Below are 6,686 nucleotides of genomic sequence, written 5' to 3'. Positions count from 1 at the left end.
ACCATCACCACTTCATTTCCAGCAACAAGGAAGGCTTCTCAAAGGCTAAAGGAGCTGCAAATTGATCCAAGAAGCAACAAAAGCTTTAGTCTTCAAGGGTGAGTGACATTTCTCCTCTTTGACCCTTTTTCTTGATCCATTTGTAAGCCCCACATGCTTTTTGTTTCAAGCTCCGGCCCTAACTGAAAGGGGCCTTCTTTTGAGCTCATTTTCACTTTTCATTAAGGGATCAACCCTGTTTGAGCCCTCCATGATGCACTTGCTTCATTGATCCTCTTATATGTCATAATCTTGCATGCTATTTTTGGCCCATGAGTAATCTGTTTTTGAGCATGTTGTAAACTGATATTAGGCTTATTTTGAGCCCCTCTTCAACATTGAAGAAGGGCTCAGCACCATTTGGGACTTCCATGTTGTACTTACCTTTATACTCCTCTTTTCTTCCCCATTTTTGCATGCAATGGCAGCCTACCATGCTTTTGTTTTTGGCCATTTTACAGTTCTAAAAAAGTGATTATTTTGGTCCATTCTTCATATTTCATTTAGGTCCTTTCATGGTTTGGGACCTCCATATGCCACTTCATGTTATATCTCTCTTTTATTCCCCATTCTTGCATGTTTAGTTAGCCTATCATGCTTTTGTTTTTGGCCATTTTACAGTTCTGAATATAGTCCTATTTTGGCCCATTCTACATGTTTTATTAAGGGTCTTTGACTGTTTGGTGAATATTTTGCATACCTCATGTTATAGCCACTTTTGAACCTCATTTTGCATCACATTTCTATCATGTTTGTATACTGATTTTGGGGCTGACATGTACTGTAAATATTCATATTTTTGGTCCCTCTTCAGTGTTGTAGAAGGGAATTTTTCAGTTTGGATTTTGCTTATATCACTTGCTTCATTACCCCTCTTTTGGCCCCTATTCTTGCATGCCATTTTTTCCATACCTATGCTTGCTGTTTGGCCATGTTTATAACTGTGAAAGTGCCTTTTTTGGGACTGTCTAGCTTCTGTCTTTGCATTTCATGTCCATATTGTGCATGTTTGGCATAGCTATAGGCCACTTCGGGTGCCTAAATTCGCATTTCGGGACAATTCCATGCATTTGGTGTCATTTCGCCTCATTTCGGGACTATTTTCCCCCATATCTTAGTGCTGAAATTCTATTAGAATGATTGCTATTCATTTCATGTCATTACATCGCATTCCATCATTGCCTCGGTTTGCGTGCCCGTGTGCATGCATTTCGAGGCACTCCATTTTTTTTTATCCGCCGGCGTCCTATGTGAGTGTGGCTGAGGCTCACTCATGTTGGTATAAGCCCATATCACATTTTCATGTCATTCGCATTGTGTATGCCATCGCCTCGGTTTGCGTGCCCGTGTGCACGCATTTCGAGGCACTTCATTTTCATTCATCGGCATCCTATGTGAGTGTGGCTGAGGCTCACTCATGTTGGTATAAGCCCACATCATCATTTCATGTCATTGCATCGCATTCTGTCATTGCCTCGGTTTGCGTGCCCGTGTGCACGCATTTCGAGGCACTTCATTTTCATTCATTGGCATCCTATGTGAGTGTGGCTGAGGCTCACTCATGTTGGTATAAGCCCACAACATCATTTCATGTCATTGCATCGCATTCTGTCATTGCCTCGGTTTGCGTGCCCGTGTGCACGCATTTTGAGGCACTTCATTTTCATTCACCGGCATCCTATGTGAGTGTGGCTGAGGCTCACTCATGTTGGTATAAGCCCACATCATCATTTCATGTCATTGCATCGCATTCTGCCATCGCCTCGGTTTGCGTGCCCGTATGCACGCATTTCGAGACACCTCATTTTTCATTCGCCGGCATCCTATGTGAGTGCGGCTGAGGCTCACTCATGTTGGTATAAGCCCATATCATGTTTCCATGCCATTGCATCGCATTCTGTCATTGCCTCGGTTTGCGTGCCCGTGTGCACGCATTTCAAGGCGCCTCATTTTTATCCGTCGGCATCCTATGTGAGTGTGGCTGAGGCTCACTCATGTTGGTATAAGCCCATATCACATTTTTTTATGTCATTACATTACATTCTGCCATTGCCTCGGTTTGCGTGCCCGTGTGCACGCATTTCGAGGCACTTCATTTTTCAGCCACCGGCTTCTTATGTGAGTGTGGCTGAGGCTCTCTCATGTTAGTATAAGTCCATATTACTTTTTCCATGCCATTTTAGACACTTGCATTGCATATACCGTCGCCTCGGTTTGCGCGCCCGTGTGCACGCACTTCGAGGCATCTCATTTTCATAGCATAGTGCATACTAGGTTGTATCTTAGATTGCATTCTGTCATTTTCTCAGTTTGCGTGCCCGTGTGCACGTACTTCGAGGCATCTCATTTTCATAGCATAGTGCATACTAGGTTATATCTTAGATTGCATTCTGTCATTTTCTCGGTTTGCGTGCCCATGTGCACGCACTTCGAGGCATCTCATTTTCATAGCATAGTGCATACTAGGTTGTATCTTAGATTGCATTCTGTCATTTTCTCGGTTTACGTGCCCGTGTGCACGCACTTCGAGGCATCTCACTTTCATAGCATGGTGCATGTTAGGATTATATCTTAGTCGCATTTCATGCATATCATGCATATTGCATCATGTTCGGAATAGGAGTTAGCCCGGGCACGGGAAACGAGGTGCGTTTCGTACTTCGAGTGACGGAACGTGTCTTAATTCCCCAGTCACCGACACTCCGGATTATCCATGATGGAGTTAGGTTTTAGCTGTAGTTTCATGTGCATTCATCCTATATTGAGTTGTGCATTTCGACTCCTCGGCCATCATGCCTCGGTATGCGTGATTGGTGGCACGAGGATCGAGACATGCATACATTTGTGAAAATACATTGCTATGCCCCTTTCCTGCTCTCTATTGCAGCAAAATCAGGAATCAGCAACTTTCCGGGACTTGACACGCTTTTCAAGAATAACAGGTATAAACAGAGGCTAATTGGGGCATTCCGGTGGATTTCCGCGCAAGACAACCCGGACATGCATCATCCATCAGAAGCAAGGCAGTCCCTGGCTTGCATGCTAGTTTTATTTATTTTCTTAGTTAATTTGTTAATTAATTAGGATTTTGTAATATTTTGGACTGTAATATTCTTTTATTCGGGACTGTATATTTATTCGGACCCTCTGCGCGAGGGCACAACTGTAATAAGTGTGCGTGAGTGTGATGTATGTCTTCCAACCCCACGTCTTTCTCCCTTTTATTTATCAGCTTATGATGGTTAGATTAGGGCATATTTAAATTAGCATACAGTATGACAGCATGTTTGCATTCATTCATCTGTATTGCATGCACCGGGCTCGGCGCATCATACTAACTGCATTGTACTTTCAATTTCAAAGTTGAATACATGATAGTTGTAACATTTCATATGCCATCTTAGAATAGCCGAGCCTGCTATAATTGCATTTTGCATGTGTTGCATTAGGCATTTTTGTATAGTTAGGATCATGCATGATTTCTAATGAATTCCTATTTTGGCTTGGAGTACTCGGTAAGCTTTATGCTTTAGCATCCTTGCATGCGTGTGAGTGACTGCCATGAATAGCATGCTTACCATGAGGCTATGTGCTTATCTGATATAACTGCCTGAATGCCTGTGGGTGAAGGTTGGGTTACTTAAATTGGAATAAATCATCAAATGTGTTAAAGCCTACTTGCGGGTAGCAAACCATTTTAAAAAACAAACATGAAATGTTTCGTTCCAATTCAGGCGACCCGGTCTATATTTGTATGCTGTGCGCATCACATAGTAACCTAGGCTAATAAACCGGAATAAGAACTCACAATGTTTTCAAAAATTGATATCATGGTTAGTAGAGGCCGGTCTATGACCGGGCGAGCGGGGGTGCTCACGAAGTGACCTTCCCTAATCGTACCCAAGTTCCCGAGCCGAGGCAACTTTGGTGATGACGGACACGTGGCCTTTTGGCACCGAGTCAGGGTTTCCTAAATTTCCCAAAATAAAATATTTAGGTGGCGACTTTGTATCTGGCAAAGCAGTCCATGTTTGGCACTTCTTTCAAAAATTTGTTTTTCTTAAAACGATTTGCCGGATTTGGACTCTTTGGTTCAGACTTAGAACCGTGACTAACGAAAGTCGAGTCCGAGCTGTGGCGAGGTCCCCCGCGGGCTTGTTACAGTTTCTGGCGACTCTGCTGGGGATTTAGAGAACTTGACTCGAACTCGTGATATCTGTTTTTGACTACACTTGTGGGTTTCTTTGCATTGCATTTGCATTGGTGCGCCTAGGACACCGTGTTTGCCATCTGCTATTCCTGAACGGTTTGCCGGAGGCTTGTCTTGTCAAGGCATGACCATAAGGCTGACTGGTTGTGGGCTCTGCCAGTATGGGAACACAAACCCCGGTTTTACCGGGGTACCCTCATTGACCATTCGACCTAGTGCATATTCGGATCCATAGTGACTATTCCAAATTAGGACAGGTTGCTTACCCGTTTATAGGTTGTTTGAAACCGCTGCATGCGTAGTGAAACCCTAGCTCCTGACAAAATAGGACAGGGAAACCCTCCCCCAACATAGGGGTGTTTTGGCCCTCACTTATCTGTTATGTGCTTTAGAGTGCGTCTCTACAGGAATGCATGTATCAGTATATGAGTTTGGGTATCAAGCCTGCGGGCATCAGTTCAGTATTGACAGCATCAAGCCTGCGGGCATCAGTTCAGTATTAACAGCATCAAGCCTGCGGGCATCAGTTCAGTATTGACAGTATCAGGCCTGCGGGCATCAGATTAGTATATGAGTTTGAGTATCAAGCCTGCGGGCATCAGTTCAGTATTGTCAGCATCAGGCCTGCGGGCATCAGTTCAGTATTATGGGTATCAGGCCTGCGGGCATCAGCCAGTATTTGAGAATTAGTTATCTGCGGATATCAGATTCTGTTTTAGAGGACAGTGATACAGGGATAATAATCAGTGTTTGAGGACAGTGTGTTATTCAGCTTATTGACTGTGTGTTGATTATGCCCGGCTATGTGTCATGCATTTTATTTTAAGCTGTTATGCTGTCCGTTTATCTGTTTATTTATTTCCTTTTCGCTTTATTTATCTTTTGCTAGGTCAGTTCTAGCACAATTGCTTCCAACCCTACAGGCATTCCCCAAGCACTTTGGACACGAGGTCGTCGACTCCATCGATCTGAGGATCTAATCGACGGACAGCCAGTGTTCCATTCTCTACCCCCTGTTACCAGAAGGAAGCAGAAAAAGCGCAGTGTATCTGAACAGAGAGCACCAGAACAGTGGTTTCCCCCATCAGTGGACAGTCAGATTGAGATCCCCATTGAGACAGATCTGCCGGTAGTTCAGATAGATCAAAACAGTATGACGGCACCAACAGGAGTTGAGGAAATGATGCGCCAAATGCAGGAAACCATGCGGGCCATGCAGCAGGATGCCGTTCGCCGAGATGAACTCGCTAAGCAGCAGGCCGAAATTATGACCCAGCAGGCTGAGCTGATTACGAGACTGCAACAACAGAATACAGCATCTGCTTCACAACAAATTCCTCCTCCGGCAAGGGCTCCATTACCTGAGCAGACACCTGTTGTTCAGAACGCTCCTCCAAACACCCAGAATACTGTGCCGACTATCCAAAATCTGCAAGAGGACACAAATCTTCCAACGGGGCCAGCTCCGCCCCCCACTTCCACCACAACTGTCCAAGGTCCATACAGCCAATCACCCGGACTCTCCCTTCGAGGTCGAGGTTGATCATACAGCTCTGAAATTGAGCAAACTGGAGAAGCTATTCAAGAAATCCCAAGGGGTCAAGGCTATGCCGGATATCGAAGATGGATATACCGAGGAGGCCGTAACACTCCCCGATAGGTTCAAAATGCCACAAATCGACCGCTTTGACGGGACCGGTGACCCCATGGTCCATATCCGACTGTTTGCAGACATCTTGCGGCCAATGGGCCTAACATGACCACAGAAGCTTTCATTATTCGGCCGATCCCTGTCGGGTGTGGCCTCCCATTGGTACGCAAAGTTACAAGATGAAGTGAAGAAGAATTGGGATGAAATGGCTGAGGCCTTTGTCGCGCAATATTCATACAACACTCTGATCGAGATCACAACCCGTGATCTCGAAACGACAAGGCAAGAGCCCAAGGAAACTTTCTCGAACTTTGTGATCCGATGGAGGGCAAAAGCGTCAATGATGACTTTAAGGCCCACTGACAAAGATCAAATCCGGATGATTGTGCGCAATCTCCACCCAAAGTTGATGCAGAGAATGATTGTAGTCCCCTTCCCTACTTTCGCAGATTTACATGAGATGGGGGTGCAAATCGAAGACGCAATGAAACAAGGTCTGTTTGACCACGACAGGGAACAACCGAGGAGGACCTTCAACCGTAACAACAATGCGGGCCTGAGTGGTGCTGCAAATACGAGAGCCTCGGAAGTTAGTATGGTCACCACCACTCCCCCTCCCCCACCAAGGCCCATGACTGCCACACCTTTCTCCGGCGCGTCCGGAAGTAACACACAAACCAACAGATTCCAACCACGAGGCCAAAGAACCTTTACCCCACTATATATGCCCCTGACCAAAGTTCTGGGAATATTGATCAGAAAAAATCATTTAAAACCCCTGGAGCC

The sequence above is a fragment of the Camellia sinensis genome, chromosome 7 (assembly GCF_055761805.1).
Source record: "Camellia sinensis isolate YWXY chromosome 7, ASM5576180v1, whole genome shotgun sequence".
In the NCBI taxonomy this organism is placed as follows: Eukaryota; Viridiplantae; Streptophyta; class Magnoliopsida; order Ericales; family Theaceae; genus Camellia; species Camellia sinensis.
Note: the sequence above shows the minus strand (reverse complement) of the source record.